Source organism: Engystomops pustulosus, chromosome 3 (genome assembly GCF_040894005.1).
Source record: "Engystomops pustulosus chromosome 3, aEngPut4.maternal, whole genome shotgun sequence".
Classification (NCBI taxonomy): domain Eukaryota; kingdom Metazoa; phylum Chordata; class Amphibia; order Anura; family Leptodactylidae; genus Engystomops; species Engystomops pustulosus.
Window position 1 is genome coordinate 141,750,610 of NC_092413.1, and position 17,544 is coordinate 141,768,153.

At 42.7% G+C, this 17,544-nt stretch overlaps 1 protein-coding gene across 4 annotated transcripts in view; it reads right to left on the bottom strand.

The window, feature by feature from the left end:
• MYOM2 (myomesin 2) overlaps positions 1-10,784 on the bottom strand; it is a 197,995-nt gene extending 187,211 nt beyond the window's left edge. For all 4 annotated transcript variants that reach the window (XM_072142322.1, XM_072142323.1, XM_072142321.1 and 1 more), the window contains exon 1: positions 10,670-10,784. The gene's annotated coding sequence lies outside the window, so the exon portion shown is untranslated. The remainder of the gene's footprint in view (positions 1-10,669) is intronic.
• Positions 10,785-17,544: the final 6,760 nt, after the last annotated feature.

The window sequence follows — 17,544 nt, forward strand, 5'->3', positions numbered from 1 at the left end:
TCTGTGATATAACGAGTCATGCACCTGTGTGGCCATGGTCAGATTTCTGTCCACTGGAAGTAAACATAGACGCTTTCTATAGAAGGACAGCAAGCTGAGAACGAGAAAATCGTGAGGATCTGATACAGAAAGTATATTGGAAAATTGTATCATTTTTCATCATTCAAACAATAACATTAATTTGCCATAATAAGAATACCTCTTTAAGAAACAGTTCAATACAGATTAATGAGTTGTAACCGGTGCTGCAGCACTGCCCTATGAAAGTGAATCTATCTGTACTGCAATACCACAAACACAACCTGTGGACAAGTATACAAAAGTTTTTTGGAGAAAAGATTTTGGACAGCCTCATTAATATAGAAAAAGGCAGATCATTGGAGCATCAGGTGAGCACCATCATGCCATCTAAATGTGATAGAAACATGATAAATGCTATTAGACAGAAATGTAGCTGTGTATACGATGGATCAAGGGAGATATTTTATAGTCAGTGACCTTGTTTGTTTGCTATTTTAGAAATCAATTTATGCAGGTGAAACATTGTAATGTACTTTATTTCAGCATTAAAACAGCATATTTGTTAATATTTTTCTGCTCTTTCTCCTGTATTGAGCAGTGTATCTGAAAGCCTTCCGAGGTCAGTCCACTTCTGACATTTAAGCACAGCATTTGTAACTCTTTCGATACCTAGAGCATATCTTCCTTGATGCTCCCTCTTCCTGTGTAATCTAGCAGCAGGGGGAAGTGCAGGGGAGGGAACACCTCTTCTGCTCATTGTAACAACCAGAGAAAAAACATCACTGAGGGGCTCTGGAAATACTCCCCAGAGTCCCTCAGTCTCATTAGTATAATTAAAAAAGTTGATTTTAGATGGAAGGAGGCCATGAATAACAAATATAAGAGGATTACCACAGGATCTATTAGTAAGTGTCCCTAGTTTATCAAAATAGATTTTGATGGTAGATTGTCTTTAAATACATTGGAAAACCCCTTTAAATAAGAAAGAAAGATAGGGGAAACGAAAATATTTTATTAATAAATTATATTACAACGTTTACTGTTATCGTAGGCACCATTGATTTAAGCAATTTGGTCAAAAGATTAGTTAAAGTTCAGTTTTACGCTTAACATTTAAAAGACTTTTTTGTTACATTCTGTGGATGAGAATATTCATTTTTAATTGAAAGCAATTATGTTATAAACCTAATTTATATTATGATGCTTTCATTAAAAGAAGGGAAATAACTGCACATTCAGGTTACATTGACAAAGGAAATTCAGACAAACAAATTTCATCCATATGCTGTACAAACAAACCTCAATTTATGACTCCTTGGTTAGGCTGAAAGCCATGAAACACCAACAAATTCTGCTTTGTGGTGGGGACTTTCACTAAAACTCACTGCAGCATTTGTGAAGTTGGGAGCTGAACTACACTGAACTGTAATTATGAAATCCTAAACTATAGCTGAAGTCCGATTTGGTGCCATCATTAGTCATGAATTCCAATCATAAATCATTAGCACTGGCATCCAGAAGGTGATTTCTGAAGCAGTAAAGGGCTATATTTAGCTGGGAAATACCTGAAATGTCTTTGATAGCTCATCTCCAAAATTATCCTACACTGTTATAGTTATTCACCACATGTGAAGCATAATGTAAATCTTGAAAGTATGAAGTAGTTGGTAGCACATTTTATTACCAGTTGATATAGTACTAAATATTTTCAATACATTTTTTCTACAGGTGTTAAAATGATCTATATATAATGGTCCATGGGTGCAGCGCATACAAGTCTACATTACATACCCATCCGCAGTCTGGGTGCTACTGTAAGGTGTCTTCAAAATATAGGATGTGATAGTACATACCACTAGTATTATGAATTTTTACCAATCCATATAGATGGGCCTATAATGCACTTGTCAGGAGTCAGGATCAGTGGATCCTCTGGACCACTGCAGGAGGTGGTACTAGCCGACAGCTGGGAACGGAGCCCAGGCAACTTATCTTCACCACAGCCCGCCGCAAAGTGGCATGGTCTTGCTGTGGCGGGGTATAACCAGGTCATTCCACAGGTGCGACTAGCCCTTGTTGGCAGCCGAGGTCGAGGTACCGTAGCAGGAGAAGGTACTCGTGGTCAGGGAAGGCGTCAGAGATGCAAGGTGAAGTCCAATTCGGGGTCAGCAATGGGAGGTCCAGGCAGATGGGAGCGGGAACACAGGACACAGGAACGCTGGAGCAGGAACACATAGGAGTGGGAACACACAGGAATGCAAGAACACAGGACTCAGGAGCAGGAACACACAGGAACGCAGGAACACAGGACTCAGGAGCAGGAACACACAGGAACGCAGGAATATTGCTGGGGATCTTTCTCTAAGGTGTAGGGACATAGATCTGGCAAGGAGCACAGGAAGGGTCTGGGAATTTATTAGGAAGGCAGGTGGCCAGCGGCAATTATCAGTGCGCTGGCCCTTTAAATGTAACAGTTGGTGCGAGCAAGGAGCTGCAGGAGACGCCGCTGGAACCTGGCTAGGTGAGGGGCGCAGCCAGGCACACCGAGAAACACATGTGCTTCTGCGACCCAGGACAGCACTTCTATGCCTTAGGCCTGTGTTGGGGCCCTGCATAAAAATCTCTAACAATATTTGGCCTGAGACCATGAACATTAACAGCCTGAGACCATGAAATTAAAAAGGTTCTCAACCAATCAAATGAATTACCCAACTACTAATCAGCCTAGTCATTATTTTCATTTGATTGACCACATTCATTCTACAAACTTCTTGTTACCGAAGACACATTTATTGTAACAGAACAACTTATCATTTATTAAAACATACTGTTATGTAAGTGTTTTAACTCAATAGGCAGAGTGATGAAATTAAATGGAACGTGCCATTCAAATTTGCCCACCCAAAACAAATACTTCCTAAAAAACTATTAATTAAAAAGCATTTTTCCTATCCATAAATGGTTCCTTTCCATGGCTGCAATGTTTAAAAAATCTAATTGTAAACTTATATGAAACTCACCTGTGAGTCAAATCCCATAAAGTTCTGTATACTCATTGTTCCCTGCACTGCTCTGCCTCTCTGTTTCTGATTGACAGGTCTCACTGCAACCACCATGCTACTGGTATGGAACTAGGACTTTTGGATCATCTCCCAAAATTCAACTACAAACATAAAAAGCTCCCTTTACTTCCCCAGGGGCTGTTATCAGGGTTAGGAAATTCTACCCAATGCCTTGCTGTAACATTGGGAGAGAGACAGTGGTTTATGTGATTCACACTGGTGCTCTCATTGAGCTCATTAAATGCTCACTCAGGAAGGTGGAACTCACTCAGGAAGAGAACCTTGCTCCTCACCCCTCCCTTATAAATTCTCTTCTGTGGGATTAGTAGTGTCAGTAGCTTGACGGAATACTGCAGCTCTCTGCCTTTGTTACTGTTACTGGAACAAAGGACATCAATAAAAGTCATTTTTAGAAGAATGGTGTCTCTAATTCCATGGATAGAGGAATCAGTGAAAAATTTATAAAGATATCTAAAAGGTACTAGGGCACATTAACTTACCCAGTCCAGTCACGATCCAGTGGGGCGTTCTCCAACGCTGATTCATGTCTGCCGGGATTCTCTAAGGTCCGTGCGCCCGATATCCACCAGGTGTCGCTGCTGCGCCAAGGTCCACCAGAGTTTACCTACTCCGTCCCGGTGCATGTAAGTGCTGATCTTGCGACACAAATTCTTTTTTAAATTCCGTGGTTTTTCCGAATCCGTCGGGTTGTCCGACGGCCACGCCCCCCAAATTCTGTCGCGTGAAAGCCAGCACCAATGCGGCAAAATGCGATCGCACGCGCCAAAATCCCGGGGTAATTCAGGGAAATTGCCAGGAAACCCAACGAAAGTGCGCAATTCGGACCCTTAGTAAATGAGCCTCACTGTGTGAGGTTTTGAGGGGGGGGACGGGTTATGATGTTATGTTCTCTTTAAGCATGTAAGTGAACACCTTAGAGGCTACACCAATCCCTGACTTCCCATATAGTTTTGGTGCACAGGACATGCCAAATAAGCCAGTATTATAAGGAAACTTTTAAGGAGACTCATTGCTGGCTTCCATTTCAGTTTTGGTGCACATAACATGCTGAATAAACCAGTATTATAAGGAGACTTTTAATAATTCTGGTGCATCTGACATTAGGACGAAACTGGTAAACACTGGTCTTGACACTACCATTCTAAGCCTAAATGTACAAAACTTCTTGTAGGCAATAAGGCAACATAGTGCATGCAACACAGTCCTGAATCACCCATTGAAGTGAAAGGGTATGTCAAATATTTTCCCCTATTGTCTTTTAAGATTCCCCATTTAGCTATGTTAATACATGGATTGTAAGGAATAACAGTTTGGATAATCTATCATGAATGTGAATAGAACAAGAGAAGGCCATGGATAGAAGGAGTATTAGTAGCAATCTGGTCTGTTGGGAAATAACTTCACATGGCCCTCTCCTGTCAAGTATTCTGAAAACCTATTTGTGTCAAAGTAAGATTTTAATGTACAGTGTAAGACCAGTCTAAATGCCTATGGGCATTCCTGAACTGACAGAGTGGTCCGGCTGGAAAAACACTCAGCAGGGGGCAGGCAGCGTAGGAGGGAATGTAGAGCAAGGCACAAACAGTAGCTGAGAATCCTGCAAAGCAATGGGGACTCTACAAGAAATGGTAACAAAATGACTAACAGCCAGCAATATGACTGCATCCTACTAACCTAACAGACATCTAGTATGGTAAAGACTGCCAGAAGAAAAGCATTGTCCTTTTGCAATATAGGGACAGACTTACATAATCATTAAATATGTTCATTAATGCCAAATTTTGTCAAACTATTTGGTCATTTGGCATGCAAAACCATAAACAGCTTATTCACTAATAAGATACTCAAGATAAGTGGCTTAATAAATTGGCGCAGGGCAGAAAGAGCCAGAAATGACTCTCTACATTCATGAAGCTGTTATAGAACTTGGTATAAAAAAGACAAAAGAAAGTCCACCTCACCTCCCCTTGCAATTGCAATATTTCTCAATACTCGGAAAAACACTTTGAGGACTTCAGGCACAACATGAAAAACGAAAAATTCCACTCTATTGTACCTGAAATACGTTTTTGTGTCCAAATGCACAATGCGTTTTTCTAATAGAACTTGGTAGACTCACTTTTTTGGGTCTCAGTGTGAGACAGTGTTTCACCACAAAAAGGTGTCGGTAAACTAGAAGTGCAATACAAATCTTAAAGTAGTGGGCAGACAGTCTGGGTGCAAAATTTACCAAAAATATTACACAACAAACACTAACCAAAATATAAGGGGACTACAAAAGGACATAATGCACACCAAAATTATATAGAAAACATGTATACATCTTTATTAAAGCCAAAAATAGAAACCACAATAAGACAAACATTTAAAAACATAATTGAAACTCAGCAATACATGCTATGGTTTTGTAAACCCATCGTCTAAGGTGAAGCCGCTTGCAATGTCCACTGGAGATGTTTTTGTTATGCGAGGACCAATATTCAAACAAATAGAGCAACTGTCAGGGCTGGATTAAGACTACCATGGGCCCTGGGCTGTATGGATATTATAGCCCCTATAAGTATGGAACCACAAGTTTCTTGTGGAATGAAGGATGTTCCTGTTCTTCCTGCTTTCAATCTGTGGTTGCTGGACAATTGGAGGACCTTTAAAGGGTCTGAAATGGCTGTTGTGTACATGTGTATTGAGAGCAGGAACATATGTATGAGGCTTTCATGGGTGAAGGTCCTTCTCAGTATAAAATGAGGTTTGGTTGGCTATAGGTCTTCTAGAAGGCTTGGGCACCGGGCTACCGCAAAAACTGCCTAAATTATAATCCATTGCTGGCAACTGTGTCTATATCAGTCAACAAAAAAAGTTGACCAAAGGGTCAGAATATACTCAAATAACACCCCCAAATGCGGGGTGACCTGAATGGCTTTCCTACCCCACCCATATTGCCTGCTTGTCTGGTTTCCTCAGGGGTTCTATGGTAGCCTGACAAGATCGCAATATTCATGGAGTAGGGAAACCATTCAGGTCATCCCACATGGGGATGCAGGGGTGTGATTTGAGTATACTCTGACCATCTGGTAACTATTATTGTTGACTGATATAGATAGACACATTTGCTGTATTTGTGTAAATATTTGTTCTCTGATAATAAAAACATCTCCTATGGACATTAAATTTGGGGTGACCTTAGGAGATGGGTTTACAAAACTATAGCATGTACTCTTGTGTTATTGTGGTGCCTATTTTGGCTTTAATAAGGATGCATACATGTTTTCTATAGAGTTTTTATTATGCATTATATCCTTTTGTATCCTTATATTTTGGTTAGTGTTTGATGTATTAAACTGAGAGACTAAAAGTCAATAAAAGTCATGAGTGTTGGAAAAAAGAGGAAATTTGTGGCGCTGACACATAATAAATAAGTCGCAGGAGGTGCGCCAAAAAAGATGTCAGCCCAAGCCAAACAGCAGCAAACAGCATAATAAATGTGCCACATTATGTACCTTCATCATGAAATTATCATTGAATGTCACCATACATTGTGCATAAACAATGCTGCAATACTATACAAATTACTTCACATATTATAATAAACATAGAAATGACTACTATACTGTATAAATAAATAATGCTGTGATACCATACCGTAAACATAAAAATTTTACAATTTCACAATATGTTACACAAATAAACAGCCCATATAATAACTTTATGAGACTTTACAGGACAGTTTATAGCACCCTCACAGCTAGCAGTCTGCAGCCCATAAAGCAATCTCAACTCAATATCCCATATAAACAATGATAACCACAGAATCCACTGGTACAATCCTGGGTGACCCAGAGCTGTAAAAGGGTTATACAGTATCACATACATTATTATATAAAAGCAGTTAGTGTCATTGGGATTTATTTCCTTAAATAGAAATAAATCTGTGACTGTTCAAGACCCAATGAAAAATAATAGTTCCAAAATAGATCCATGATCCTGTAAGACACCCACTGGAAAACAATAGCTAAAAGCATCAATGCTCCTGTGCATTAGATACTAAAAGTGTAATACTGTATATATGATATAGTACTACTTGGATGTTGAACCCTACATTGGAATTTATACGTGCCAGATTTACACAGGGACAAAATTATTTTCTGCTACTGAGCCTCTTCCACCGAGGCCATGTGTCAGACATGATAATATCCGAGCAGCCTTTGCAGCTGTTCCAAACATTCAGCACTGTTGCTAAGACTTCCATCTACAAAACCGCTTACATCAAAGCCCTCTCCATTAAAATACATTGGGCCACATTTGTTACTAGTGCCCAAAGTGCAGTTTGCCTCACTAATGTGTAACATGTGCCACATTTGTGAAGATCGGAGCACAATCTTCATGAATGTGGCACACGCTGCATGCGCCCAAAGTACACTAAGTTTATGGGGCGTGCAACTTCCAACACAAATGTGATGGCCGATGCGAATGCGCACCGAAACGCCCCTATCTGTGCACAGTATTGTGTTGCAGCATGCACACAATACACAATTGCGCATATCTTTATGTGCCGTCTTTGCCAGAATTCTGGTGTAGAATGCAAAGTAAATGTAGGCCATTGACTTAAGCATGCACTGCTACACTTGCAAGCGAGGTGTTGCGCTATGATTTCTCTATAAAACTGGATTACAGTCCAGAAATTGAGCTGCTGCAAGTCATAAAAGCAATACAGTGAGAACAAATGTTACCAGTATACATGACATCCATACCATTCCCGGATATAATAAAGACCAGCTATTCTTTATGTACAAGGAAAGAATCTAAATTTGGCAGCACATGAAAGCATTGTACAGTATTGATCAGCTGCTCTCCACATGTTGTTATTAAATATTTTACACTTTTTTTAATATTACATATGATAACCACATATACATTATAGTTTTGAACCTGCCATCAATAAAATACAGAATAGCATAGCAAATTTTGCGAAACTTTGTGAAACAGAAATGTCAATATTCATTAATTCCTGTTACTTGGATTTAGATAGAAAATGGCTTGATATGTCATTTTGTTGTTTTAAGCTAATAATAGAAAACTTTATGGACGATTGTGTCTGGCCAGTTCACACATGGCATGTTCACTGCCTAAAATATCACTGCATTTCCATATGTCACTGATATCAGCTGCTTTGGAAATCAACACTGAGATATATTATCAGGTGACAAGGGGCAATACAGTCCTTAACAGGAAAAAACATTTAATATATAGCTTATAAAATTAAATCATTTAATAAAAATAAGTAAAATAAGAATAGAGGTGTTAGACAGTATTTATGATTTATGTTCTATCTTCTGGATAGTCATCAAACTTGATCAGTAGGTGGCAGACTCCCATCCGCTCAACATATCAACTACAGCTGCATTTGCATCTACCATCTGATACAGGGTCCTGGAGCCAACTACTTCCGCCTATATGTGTTCACACAGAGCTGAACAGCTGATCATTGCGTGGGGATGGGTATCAGCCAGTCACCGATAAAGGTTGATGGGTTATCCTATTCCTTTTAACATCTCAAAAGCTATTATCCATTCTACTATATTTATTCCATATTATAAGGCAATGTAAACAATATAGATAAACATTCTGTATAGGAACATAAAGCAGCGCAACATAACTAAATGCTATCAAAATCTGGCATGGAGATTCCTGGGTCTACCAGAAGGAATGATGCAGAGGCTTCATCTAGTATCTGATGTAGACCATCATATGAGATTGTATATTATTGTTGTGACTGGAGGGTGTTCTGATATTACTGAGAATAGTGAAGACATTGAGAATGAGCCATGGCTCATTTTAAATTACTTCCTTGGATTTGACTATCCTCAGATCCCAAAGGGGAATCATTTCTGAACCAGATTTCCCTTAATGGTACCAGATGTGTACCACACTGATCTGCAAACACTTGCAGAGGTCCAGTGATGTCACTACCATCTGAGGGCTCTATCTATTCCAGTCTCACAGCCTTGAAGAGGAAGATGATCTGCGTTGTATAGTGCCAGGTATATTTCACATGAATGATTTTACATAAAAATTATTTAGCACCATCACCAACAGGGGACTTCGTGTTCCCCTGACGGAGACACCGGACCCCTGATGTTCTGCCCTGTCATATCCATTTACACATTTCTGGATGCAGTACTGTAGGTATCCGTAAGGGTGATTGGGTTATTGTGCATTCAGCAAATCAACATCTTAAAAGGGTTATAAAGTGCCACACCAGCCCACAGGTTGTGCATGGTACTACAGCGACTGAATAGAAGAAGTGTGTCATTATTGTGGGAACAAAGTTATCATATTCTTTTAAAATACACAAGCGCTATGATTAAAAAATTAAAATCCCTCCTTTAAAACAGGATTTCAAGTAATGCCATTTTTCATTGGTATTTTTTATGTTTTGACTCTGCCTACCAGATCTTACAGACTGCACTCTGCCTATTCAGATCTTTCAGACACTTTAGAGTAGTTTTCTAGTAAGGGGAAAAATCCTTGTAATGCAGCAATGGAATAACTCCGCAGGGTTGTCAACCTGTCACATTTCGTCATTCACAGCATATGAAAGCTTTTGCTTATTCACATCACCAAAGACAGCAACCTACCCTAATAGGCTAATTTTTCCCCAAACTACTGTTAAAATGATCTTAGCAACCCTGGCACAGAAAATAAATAAAAACCTAAATATAACCTGTGTTCAGTTTATAGACCTGTAGAAGTCCCACATAGCATGCCTGATAAGAATATCTATTATATATATATATATATATATATATATATATATATATATATATATAGACATATTTGCCAAATAAACATATAGAAGATCATTGTCTAAAGTGATAAAACTTCATATGCATTCATATTACATGGAAAAAGAAATATGAGTATTGTATTAAAACACTATAAAATCCTTAACCATGATTCAGATTTATCTGCAAGTCACATAATATTCCAATCATTTAGCTGTGAAACTGCAGAGGGTCTAAATCCAAAAAGTCACAATGGGTTTATTGTTAAGCGTGTAAAATGTCAGACTACATAGTTTGGATGCATGTCATTACCCTAAACCTACTGAGCAAGCTTTTGCAATGTAATGCCTCTAATACCACTTTGGATGTGTTGGTTTATTAGAACTCTGGCTTGTAGTCAAGTCAGTGAAGTACAAGGATTTGTTCTCTCTTTTCTCCCCTTAAAGAAATAAAGCTCAACAGATAATAATGGTTCAGCCCAACCTTTCATTTCTATCTTTACTAAATTTGCAATATAATGAACAGTATGTACAGTATAATGATTATATGTACATACATATATATATATATATATATATATATATATATATATATATATATATATATATATATATATATATATTCTTAATATGCATATACAAATTTATAATTGTGTAGCAATGAAAATTTTAGGTTCTCACATCTGGTTTTTGCAAGTTGTAGTCATTTTTAAAATTTTTGTAAGCGAAAAATATAACAGGGTTATTGCAGAATTCAAGCTCTAAAATATAATACAGCACTTACCACTTATAGGAGGAGAACTTAAACCTTCCCAGCAGAGTACACCAGGATCTGTGTTACCTTCTAACCAGACTCAGAGTGATGAAAACAAAAATAATATCTATCTGTAAAGGAATGCTGCAGCCCTTCCATCCCATGTATGGCAAGCCATGGGGCTATATATAGCAGACATGAAGTTGGACTACCACAGTTTTAGGTCACCCTGACAGAATATATCTTGACACTAAACAGATTATTTCTTAATTTACACAATGTTTAATAGAATTTTTACTCATCATGAAATCCTAAGAGTACAAAATATTGCATCATAAAATACTCTCAATACATTTCTATCATTACAGTCGACATAATAAGTAAGAAACACATACACTTTCTTTCCACAAATTATGTATATATTTCACTATAATTTTGCTAGTAGCAATCTTCTACTTTTATGTATTATCTATACATTTATCATACCGTTTTGTATTATGTATTAATATACAAAAAAATATTTATTAACTAATCAACCTAACTATCTATCTGTTCAACCCCTCTGCATATATGTTCTACTGTCATTAAAATGCTGACACGTATAATCTCCTCTGGCTCCATCAAATTATCTAGAATATGCAGTAATGATTTGCTTTGGATATTTTGGATTAAGGACATCCCACCGGGCATTACCAGCTATGACACTGCACATACATTAAAGTAGCCGTAAATGAAGTTTTAGAAGAATTTGCTTTATTTAATTGAACATTCCACCAAATCATGTAAGAAATATAACATAAAGAGGCTGTGTGGCATAATTCTCCTAAAAGGACCATTCACCAAGGGTAATATAGAATGTATCAGTCTTTGAAATTCCATTTACAGTTCTGTATGTTGCTAATACCCATTTCATTACAGAAAGTACACAGTAAATGGATGACCTTGGAGACACACAAGTGCATTGCTTTTTGTTTCTATATTCTCAGGTTACACTCTCTTATTTGTAGGAACAGGGGAGAGGGATGGAGGTTGTCATCCTATACTGCTATATTATTAATCCCTGACATATAGTGGAATACCAGATATACAAGTGTGCAGAAGTATTTGTCCCCTAGACCATGTGACATATTAATTCATATTTCTTGCTCTGAATTGATCCAGATCTATTATCTACTCCCACAACGGTCCATAAGTGTAAGGAAAAAGCATCTCTACTTCAAACCTTCTGCTGTCAGGGTTTTGAGACATTTCGTACCTCTTAGCTGGAAAAATGTAAACATTTTTTACACATACAAAAGGCTAGATTACAGTATAAAACCAAAAAAAACGTATTAACCCACTTCATATCCATATATTACTCTGACAAGTAATTCCAGCACACAGTCAGCACTGGTGTAGGCAAAGTATGATTTTCCAAAGCGTTGCATAAAAGTTGATAACTGAGGTGCCTAGGCCCATGAGTAAAATTAATTCTGGGGGCCCCTCTATTGCTTTATAGAAATATTGTGGTACTTATATTGCAAGAAATAAGATATAAAATTTTTCTTCTCTTTCTTTTGGTAATTGGTTTCCATAGTTGCCGCTATTTGTAAACAGTGGCTTCAGCAGTGACATTATATCAATGGGATGTGACCATTTTGGGCTATCACTGAACCAAGAGGACTGCAGGCTTCTAGACATTTGGGCCTAAGATTATATGCAAGGATGTAAGTGCCAGTTAGGGATGTAAGTGTCAGCACTCAACAATGACAACATTAATAATAACTGATGACAATAACAACTTCCCATCCACATTTGGGAAAGTAGACATGGCTCAGAGTGTAGATGGTTAGTCTGTGAAAACAGTACTGATCAGACACATGCAGAGTTGGAATTTAATAAGACACAGGGGACATGTCTTATCTATTAGGTACAGCACGACAACCGCTCCCGGCTGAGCAGCAAGTTGTAGCCCAGAGATCTTCAGCTCTTTGACGCACATTTCAATACTGTGCCACTAATAATAATAATTCCTCTATTTATATAGCGTACACAGATTTTGCAGCGCTGCACAGAACTTGCTAAGTTGGTCCCGGTCCTCAATGGGGATCACAATCTAACCAACTTACCAGTATGTTTTGGAGTGTGGGAAGAAAGCGGAGGACATGGAGGAAAGCCACACAAACACGGAGAGAACATACAAACTCTTTGCAGATGTAAAATAGCAGTCACCTAAAGTATAATGTCCCCTTGATTTTAAAGACGTCCTGCACAGTGCTGCCAAATAATATGTACTTTCATACTTCATAAATGATGCAGAAACCCTTGAATATATTATAATTAACTATAGAATACTAAGTAAATAACTTATACTGTACAAATTGTAGTTTACACTAGTTTACAGAATAAATAATATATGATGTGCTGCTAAGAAATGATAGCAGTTCTCTATTGGAGCTGTGTGTTAGGTCAGAAACAATAAGCTGCTAGGGAGACGTCCAGGAACTCCATTTACTCACTCTTTCTTTCTGGGCTGATTATACTAGTCTCTTGTAATTTGTGGTACCATTGTCTTGTTTTTATTTTGCTCTATACTCTTACTCTTAGGTTGCATGCACAAGAACGTATGCCTGCCGGGCCATAGCCAAGTTGGCATACGTTCGACACCATGGACAGAGGGAAGGGTGACCCCTCCCTTCTCCATAGCAATGCATGGCTTACAGGCCATAACACGGGGAAACATAGAACGTGTCCTATCTTTTTCCCTTGTACGGAGCGGTACTGTGCCGCACATGTGCAGCACCGCATCAATCCCTGCGGCCCTTGCGGTCTATAGGGGACATATGTATGGCCGTAAGCTTGCAGCTGAATATAGGTCCCCCCATACGGTCGTGTGCATTTAGCCTTACTCTGTTATCTAACTCATCTGTTATTTGTTTCTGTACCCTATCCTGGATGTGACTGTTTATTTGTCTGTCTCTCTGTCTCTCTTTGTTCGTCTGTCAACTGTTCAGAACACATATATACATACATTGTCAACCCTTACAAATCAGTCAGTTTATAGTATAGGTATTATATTGTAGGTGACATTTGTTATACAGGCAGTCCCCGGGTTACGTACAAGATAGGGTCTGGAGGTTTGTTCTTAAGTTGAATTTGTATGTAAGTCGAAACTGTATATTTTATAATTGTAGATCCAGACAAACAAAAATTTGGCCCCAGTGACAATTGGACTTTAAACATTTTTTGCTGTAATGGGACCAAGGATTACTAATAAAGCTTCATTACAGATGCCTTACAGCAGATAATTGCAGTCTAAGACTATAGTAAAGCATACCTTAAGTAGGGGACCGCCTGTATATATATTATTTGTTATAAATAAAATTTTCCTTACATTCCGAAAGTAGAAAATATTCCCTTAATTATTGTATACATAGTGCCCCTTATGTATAGTGCCTCCAAATTATTCATTTACATTAAAAATTCCCAAACAATTAATTGAAATAATGCCCCCAAATAATTTTTCTTTGTATAGAGCCCCTCAATACAGTCGCCCCAATACCTTTCTTTATGATGGTGTGGTTAAAAAACTAATCATTACCTTACTTATACCTATCCCGGTGCTCCTGTAGTGGACTGAAACCGATGCAATGCTGTCAGAGTGTGACATGTGTGGAAAGGTTTCTTTCATCACTTGATGTTTAAAGTGTTTTAGGCAATTTAAAGAGTTGTAAAAGGGGCTTTGATAAGAGGTTTGGATAAAAGCTGCTGTACTGATAAATGCTGCAAAATTTTGCCATCTCCTAAATGTGAGGCCTCTGTCACACAAGCACTGTTCTCATGCAGGTTCAGTGTGAATATAGCTAGGACAGACTTGCATACCTCCCAACTTTTGGACAAGAGAAAGAGGGACAAAACCCCCTCCCCTTTTTCTAAACCACGCCCATTGACCCACCCACAAGCATAGTATAATATCAACCTTGACGGTCCCCACATAGTAAAGTGCCCCTTACTTTGGCCCCCCACCCCACCCCCATGTACCCGTATAATATCCCATAAAGCAAATCTGCAACATATAAAACCCATCTTTAATTTTATCCTCCCTTGACATTTTGTTTTCCACTTTTATTTATCTCCCCAAACTTACACATAATATTATCTGTACCCCCACCCCTCCTCACATGTCCTCTATCCTCCTCATAATGTAGCCTCCTGTCCTACAGCCTCCTCCTGTAGCCTCCAGTCCTCCAGCCTCCTCCTGTAGCCTCCTGTCCTCCAGCCTCCTCCTGTAGCCTCCTGTCCTCCAGCCTCCTCCTGTAGCCTCCTGTCCTCCAGCCTCCTCCTGTCCTCCAGCCTCCTCCTGTAGCCTCCTGTCCTCCAGCCTCCTCCTGTAGCATCCTGTCCTCCAGCCTCCTCCTCCAGCATCCTCCACCTGTCCTCCAGTCCCACAGTCCCCTCTAGAATCCTCCTGTCCTCCGACCTCCCCCTCAAGCATCCTCCTGTCCTGCAGCCTCCTCCTGTCCCCCAGCCTCCTCCTCCTGTCCCGCAGCAGCCTCCACCTGTCCCCCAGCCTCCTCCTCCTGCCCTTTAGCCTCCTTCTGTCCCCCAGCCTACTCAAGCATCCTCCTGTCCTCAGCCTCCTCCTGTCCCCAGCCTCCTCCTCCTGTCCTCCAGCCTCCTCCTCCTGTCCTCCAGCCTCCTCCTCCTGTCCCGCAGCAGCCTCCTCCTGTTCCCCAGCAGCCTCCTCCTGTCCCCCTGCAGCCTCCTCCTGTCCCTCTGCAGCCTCCTCCTGTCCCTCTGCAGCCTCCTCCTGCCCACTTGCAGCCTCCTCCTGTCCTCCTGTAGCTTCCAGCCCCCCCTGTCCTGCTCCTGTGCCCCAGCCCTCCCTGTCCTTCTGTAGCCTCCAGCCCCCCTGTAGCCTCCAGCCCCCCCTGTCCTCCTCCTTCAGCATCCTCCACCTGTCCTCCAGTCCCACAGTCCCCTCCAGAATCCTCCTGTCCTCCGACCTCCCCCTCAAGCATCCTCCTGTCCTTCAGCCTCCTCCTCCTGTCCCCCAGCCTCCTCCTCCTGTCCCGCAGCAGCCTCCACCTGTCCCCCAGCCTCCTCCTCCTGCCCTTTAGCCTCCTACTGTCCCCCAGCCTACTCAAGCATCCTCCTGTCCTCAGCCTCCACCTGTCCTCCAGCATCCTCCTCCTGTCCCCAGCCTCCTCCTCCTGTCCCCCAGCATCCTCCTCCTGTCCCCCAGCATCCTCCTCCTGTCCCCCAGCAGCCTCCTCCTGTCCTCCAGCAGCCTCCTCCTGTCCCCCAGCAGCCTCCTCCTGTCCCCCACGAGCCTCCTCCTGTCCCCCACGAGCCTCCTCCTCCTGTCCTCCAGCATCCTCCTCCTGTCCCCCAGCAGCCTCCTCCTGTCCCCCAGCAGCCTCCTCCTGTCCCCCAGCAGCCTCCTCCTGTCCCCCAGCAGCCTCCACCTGTCCCCCAGCCGCCTCCACCTGTCCCCCAGCCGCCTCCACCTGTCCCCCAGCCGCCTCCTCCTGTCCTCCTGCAGCCTCCTCCCGCCTCCACCTGTCCCCCAGCAGCCTCCACCTGTCCCCCAGCCTCCTCCTCCTGCCCTCCAGCCTTCTTCTGTCCCCCAGCCTACTCAAGCATCCTCCTGTGCTCAGCCTCCACCTGTCCTCCAGCATCCTCCTCCTGTCCCCAGCCTCCTCCTCCTGTCCTCCAGCATCCTCCTCCTGTCCCCCAGCATCCTCCTCCTGTCCCCCAGCAGCCTCCTCCTGCCCTCCAGCCTTCTTCTGTCCCCCAGCCTACTCAAGCATCCTCCTGTGCTCAGCCTCCTCCTGTCCTCCAGCATCCTCCTCCTGTCCCCAGCCTCCTCCTCCTGTCCCCCAGCATCCTCCTCCTGTCCCCCAGCATCCTCCTCCTGTCCCCCAGCATCCTCCTCCTGTCCCCCAGCATCCTCCTCCTGTCCCCCAGCAGCCTCCTCCTGTCCCCCAGCAGCCTCCTCCTGTCCTCCAGCAGCCTCCTCCTGTCCCCCAGCCGCCTCCTCCTGCCCTCCAGCCTTCTTCTGTCCCCCAGCCTACTCAAGCATCCTCCTGTGCTCAGCCTCCACCTGTCCCCCAGCATCCTCCTCCTGTCCCCCAGCATCCTCCTCCTGTCCCCCAGCAGCCTCCTCCTGTCCCCCAGCATCCTCCTCCTGTCCTCCAGCATCCTCCTCCTGTCCCCCAGCAGCCTCCTCCTGTCCCGCAGCATCCTCCTCCTGTCCCCCAGCATCCTCCTCCTGTCCCCCAGCATCCTCCTCCTGTCCCCCAGCATCCTCCTCCTGTCCCCCAGCAGCCTCCTCCTGTCCCCCACGAGCCTCCTCATGCCCACCAGCACCCTCCTCCTGTCCTCCTGTAGCCTCCAGCCCCCCTGTCCTGCTCCTGTAACCTCCAGCCCCCCCTGTCCTCCTGTAGCCTCCAGCCCCCCCTGTCCTCCTGTAGCTTCCAGCACCCCCTGTCCTCCTCCTGTAGCCTCCAGCCCCCCCCCCCCTGTAGCCTCCAGCACCCCCCTGTCCTCTTCCTGTGCCCCAGACCCTCTTTCCTCCTCCATTAGCCTCCAGCTCCCCCTTGTAGCCTCCAGCTTCCCCTGTCCTGCTGTAGCCTCCAGCACCCACCTGTCCTCTTACTGTGCCCCAGCCCCCCTTTCCTCCTCCAGTAGCCTCCAGTCTCTTACCTTCTGTCATTCTTCTCCCCTGGACGCGCGGAGGGGGCGTGGCCAGCCGGGGGCGGATCTTGCTCCTCACATGATTGGTGCAGACATCATGTGAGGAGGGAGCAGGGGCTGGTCCCGCCTCCTCCCGGCCCCCATGCCTTGGCTGCTCTGCAGCTCTAAACTACGGGGGCTGGAGGAGGCGGGACAAAGCGGAAAAAGTGGGCGGGGCCCGGGACATT